Source organism: Montipora foliosa, chromosome 7, assembly GCF_036669935.1.
Source record: "Montipora foliosa isolate CH-2021 chromosome 7, ASM3666993v2, whole genome shotgun sequence".
NCBI lineage: Eukaryota > Metazoa > Cnidaria > Anthozoa > Scleractinia > Acroporidae > Montipora > Montipora foliosa.
In genome coordinates this window covers 24,450,058-24,455,057 of record NC_090875.1, presented here as the reverse complement: position 1 = coordinate 24,455,057, position 5,000 = coordinate 24,450,058, and the positions used below count along the sequence as shown (strand labels likewise).

Genomic DNA, 5,000 nt, shown 5'->3' with positions numbered 1-5,000 from the left:
TTCTTGTAGGTGTCTTACAGGAGTCGTTAACAACGCGAGTTCTCTGACTCCAATCTCTTAATTGATGGCTAAACTATTAAGCATATTGGAAAAAATATTTTTGGCCGCCTCTCTGAGCGTTGAATTAATAAATATAAAAATGAAAGTAACTGATATGCTCTCATGTTTGATCGACATTAAACATTGGGCTTGGGGGATGACAGTTCTGGTCGATGCGAAATGAGGTAAGCGGCATTTGTCAAATATTGATCGATCTGACGTGAACAAATTATTATGCAACTGTTCTAGAAAAACCATTAAATGCAAACTGCTTATCTTCGGAAAGAACTGCATTGTTTTGGTGCGCTGATTTTGTTGCCAAGTACGAACAACATTTTAATGTGCTCGACCCCACTTTTTGTTGTTGTTGTGATTCTACAGTATGTATAGGGAAATTCTTGTTTCTGTTTTTGATGCTAAGACCCGTTTTTCAAGACCAACGAAAAACAGAACATGTGCAAAGTTCCATGTCTGAAAACGTTTTCCTTTTGAATGTAAAAAAAAAAGAAGAATTTGTATTTCATCCGAAACCCGAAATGTTTCTGGACTTTCCTTCCCCTGAGCAGCCTCGCTTGCATGGTGTCAGCAATTCCACCAGCTGCACGTGGGCTTTGTTTAGTTGCAATTTTCCCTTGATAAAATGACTACAAAAAAGAATTACGTGTTCGTGTGTCGCTTTGATTGTAACAGACCTACACACATTTGTGCGAGAAGATAAAAATGCACTGAGGCCGAAATTGTTGAAATTTATGTCTTGAGAACTGCCGAAAATGGTAAGCTGAAGCTTATATTTTGATAACATTTGTTAGCGTTCTACCGAGCTGTTTTGTAATCAAAACAAAGTTAATATTTAACTTTGTAACGGGTTATTGCAGTTGGTCCTTTTCATACGGAAAACTAGGTATTTCTTTCACCGCTCGCTTGCTAAGAGCTCGGCCTAACGAAGAATTTTTTGACCAGTTAATCACATTGAATATTTTTAGTCTCCGCTGGAAAGGAAGAGAAATAACATACTTTTGTCATCCAGGCCAACAGGCGTGGCTTGTCTGCAGAAGCAGGTTATTTAGAGCTTATCAGCTCAATACTAGGAACAACCTGTCATGAATTATTCCAATGGAGCTGTACGATATTTGCTTTTGTACATCAACCATGTTGACTGTGGGCTACGCGATAGCTGTCCATTCCTTTTCCCTAAACGGTTAATTAACTCCCTTAATCAGGTCGGCTGCTCCGTTCATCGGCAAGCAAATTAAGATAGAGAATATTTTCTGGTAGGATATTGCCGTCGAGCAACGTCAAGTCATCATCATCATATTATTATTATTATTATTATAATAGTATTATTATTAGTAGTAGTAGTAGTAGTAGTAGTATTAGTATTAGTATTATTATTATTATTGTTATTATTATTATTGTTTTCTAAAAAACTTAACCTGAGTTTTAATGTAAACAGATATCATACCAGTGGATGCTTTCGAATATTGCGAAAAAACACCGTTATTTATACCAGGAGTCTATACTCATGGGCTCCTGTTTCATGAATATGATGTATATAGGTTAAACGTAACACTGATGAGGCGCCGACTGAAAATGGCATAAGATCCACGACGCATTTCAAGGCATGAGCACGTTTTTGCGGCTATTTTGGGTTTTAAGACTGAAACTGTCGGGTGCAGGTATGACCTACTATCGGATCGAAATATAAAATGTAACTTGCTGAAAATATGCAGAAATGAGACATCGTCAAGGCAATTTTGCTTGGATATTTAAATCAGGCTATTTTAAAAAAATTCCTTTTGCATTAAATCACAAGTTAAATGCCCTGTGAACAAATGAACATTAATTTACACGGAACTGAAGTAGTTTCGGCCAAGTGTCAGCACTCGGAGAAACGTGGGTAATTTTTTCCAACAGAATTTGAAGCCGTTCATTTTCGGGACACGACAGTTATGTCCTTACCATCGTTTAATTTCTCTGTTCATGGAAAGAGAAATTAAACTTCCTGCTTATCCCCTACATCGTCTCTTTTCACAGGGCACCTGTCATAAGACGCTTCGCGTGGATCGATATTTTTATGACACCGCTCGATGATGTTGCTTCTAAAAATACGCATCCGTCGAATCGACTGCTTACAGCATAGCGGGCCCAGTGACAGTCCCTGGCTATAAAGGGAATTTATCATTTTCTAGTGCACAGTTTTGAGTTGAAACACAAAATAAATAATTTGCCGTTATCTACCTCAATAATACAACACTGAATTGGAGAGGACTTGGTTAGTAACGTATTCTTATTTATTTACATTTGAGGCCACGGGTCTTTTTCTTTTGGTGGATTTTCTGTATTCAAGAACAAACTCTCTGAGGCAAGGAAACAGGCAAGGAGGATAATATAATATTTCGCAAGAAAAACAAGACTCCGTCAAAGGACTTGAGAAAACAGATCAAAACCCCAGAAAGTGGTGAGTCTTATTTTTTTAAATAGGCAAACGTTTCTAACAAACCCTGAACCCTTGCAAGAACAAATTTGATTGCCGGCTTAGTGGCAAGAGAAGTCCCAAAATTTGACCCAAAAACGAAACTGCATTATTACAACTAACAAGTTCACGAAGTGTTGACATCAGTTGTTTTTTACAGAACTTAAGACAAATTCAATTCCGTTCTGCAAAACTTAAAGTGATCTTGTAATAAGCTATTCCACTTCCCTATATCATGCAAATTTCAGCATGCCCCAATATTGAAAGGTTGAAGTAACTTTCTCTGGTGGATAAGTCACCATCCGACAGTTTCATTCTGTACAAAGAGTTTTGCATGTATTTGCTTGCGAATAACCATGAATATGCTCACTCTAAGCACGTTTTTGAGGAAGGAAGTGAAGCAAAAGCTTGACCAATGTTAAAAGTGGGGTGTATTTTATTCACTGGATATAGCGGACTTATGGATCGGCTGGATATAGCTGGGGATATAGTACGTGCGTCAGTTGAACTCGCGTAATCATGCATCTCGTTGTCCGTTGTCCCTTGATAATTGAGTAAATTTGGCAGTTTAATCGATGGTTCCTTCAAGCGCTTGCTTTAAAAATCCATATTATTTAAATAACTTGACAATGGAAGGGATTCGTATCAAGCATCGGTGTCGTCACACTTGCAGACTGCAGACTAACCCTAAAGGCCATGTTAAACGAGGCAATTTTTCCTGCAACTCGCAACGCGACGATGACGAATAAAAAACCTTTCAAAATGCAGAGGGTATGTTACTTACACGTTGGCAACTTCTTTCGCAACTTGCAACGCGTACAATAACAAACAAGATGGTGGACGCGCTAAGTCGCCGAAAGATAAGCTCTGATTGGCCCATTCTGACAAAATTGCGTTGCGAGTTGCAGAGGGTTGTCACATGCAAGCAACTTGTCTCGCAACGTTGCGAAAAGTAGAGGGTCGTTCTACTTTTCTCGCAACTCGCAACGCAACAATTGCAGTTGCAAAATGGGATGTTACACGTGAATTTTTTCTCGCAACTTGCAACGCAACGTTTGTTGCGATGCGAGTTGCAAGAAAAATTGCCTCGTGTAACATGGCCTTAACTCGCAGTTAATGAAAGCTCACCGTTGTAAAATGGGTTCTTAGAATTAAAATTTTTTTATCAGCGCTATTTGTGTAAGCAGGTTATTTGTAAGCAGCAGCCTATTTGTAAGCAGCGCTATTTGTAAGCGGTCTGCAGTTGACAAACACCTCTTTCCATTGAACGGAATTTTCTTAAATTTTGGGTGAAAATTCAACTTAACAAAAATTCTCTTCGTGAATTTCCACCCGAAATTTTCGAAAATTCCGTTGAATGGAAAGCGCCTGAAGTCTCCGGAAGGTTCCGATTAGCATCTGAGGCTGAGCTCTTGTTAAAGTTGGTGGTGATGAAACGAAGTGCGGTCACGAGTCATCCTGGAATTTACAAGCGGTTTAAATTGTTTCCTATCAGAATGTTTTGCTTCCAAATAAGGGATTTTCGTTCACTTACTTCCTGTTTAGTCTACAACAATAATTGGCAACTGAAAAATTTCACTTTATTCAAACGATTTGCAAGTCAAATGTGAAAATGCTTTTAAGTCATCTATCTTTTAAGTCAGTGCTTTTAAGTCAGCTATCTTGTCATGTTGTAAGGTAAAATATATAGCAAAAGCTTTAAGAGCTTTAATTAAAAGCCTCAATTTGTTGGTGGATGAAACCATAGAAACAGATTGTACCCGGAAGTGATAAAGCACTTTTTAATTCGCGAACGTCCTTGGTGAGTCTAGCCTGGAACGCATACGTATTTCCGGCCTTCGTTTGAAACGCTGCGCTATGGATATATGGCCTCCACACGTGGCCGATTATCTTGCACAGTTAAACATTTACTTAATCTTTTGTTCTAAGTCAATTAAGCGTAACTTTTGCGAACGAAGTAAAGAAAATATTCCCACATTTTTCATGCAAATGACTTTTAACAGGTCCATCTCGTTTACTAAATGAAAATATCCATAAAATTAGCTTTGGTTTTTCCTCTCGTTTTCGAAGTTATTTGAAGTAATAACACACACTCTCGCTCTCTCTCTCTCTCTCTCTGTCTGTGTCTCTCTGCGGGGAACCTTTCCTCGCGCGTCGCGCTCGTCACGTTTGCACAACTGGATTAAAATATTCCTGACATCCCCTCCGAAAGGGGCTAGGTCACGCAATTTCAGGCAATTTTAGCACTGATCGAATGGTCATAGAATTAACTAAAATATCAAAATAACTGTTCAAAACTATAGAAGAACTCTAACAAAACACAGGGAAGCCAATAAAGGACATGGATGGACAAAACTGGAGAAGATTGAAATGGATTGAATTTGGGTAAATTTGAAAAACGTCGGCCCACCTTTTTTCAAATTTATATCAGTCTATATCAAAATGTCATTTACAAAGCTGGGAAATCATTCTCAGTTGTTATGTGGCC

At 38.4% G+C, this 5,000-nt stretch overlaps 1 protein-coding gene across 2 annotated transcripts in view; it reads left to right on the top strand.

The window, feature by feature from the left end:
- Positions 1 to 2,345: 2,345 nt before the first annotated feature.
- Positions 2,346 to 5,000, top strand: part of LOC138011495 (uncharacterized) — a 22,470-nt gene continuing 19,815 nt past the window's right edge. The window contains exon 1 of one of the 2 annotated variants that reach the window (XM_068858513.1): positions 2,346 to 2,497. The gene's annotated coding sequence lies outside the window, so the exon portion shown is untranslated. The remainder of the gene's footprint in view (positions 2,498 to 5,000) is intronic. The other variant, XM_068858515.1, reaches the window with a different exon arrangement.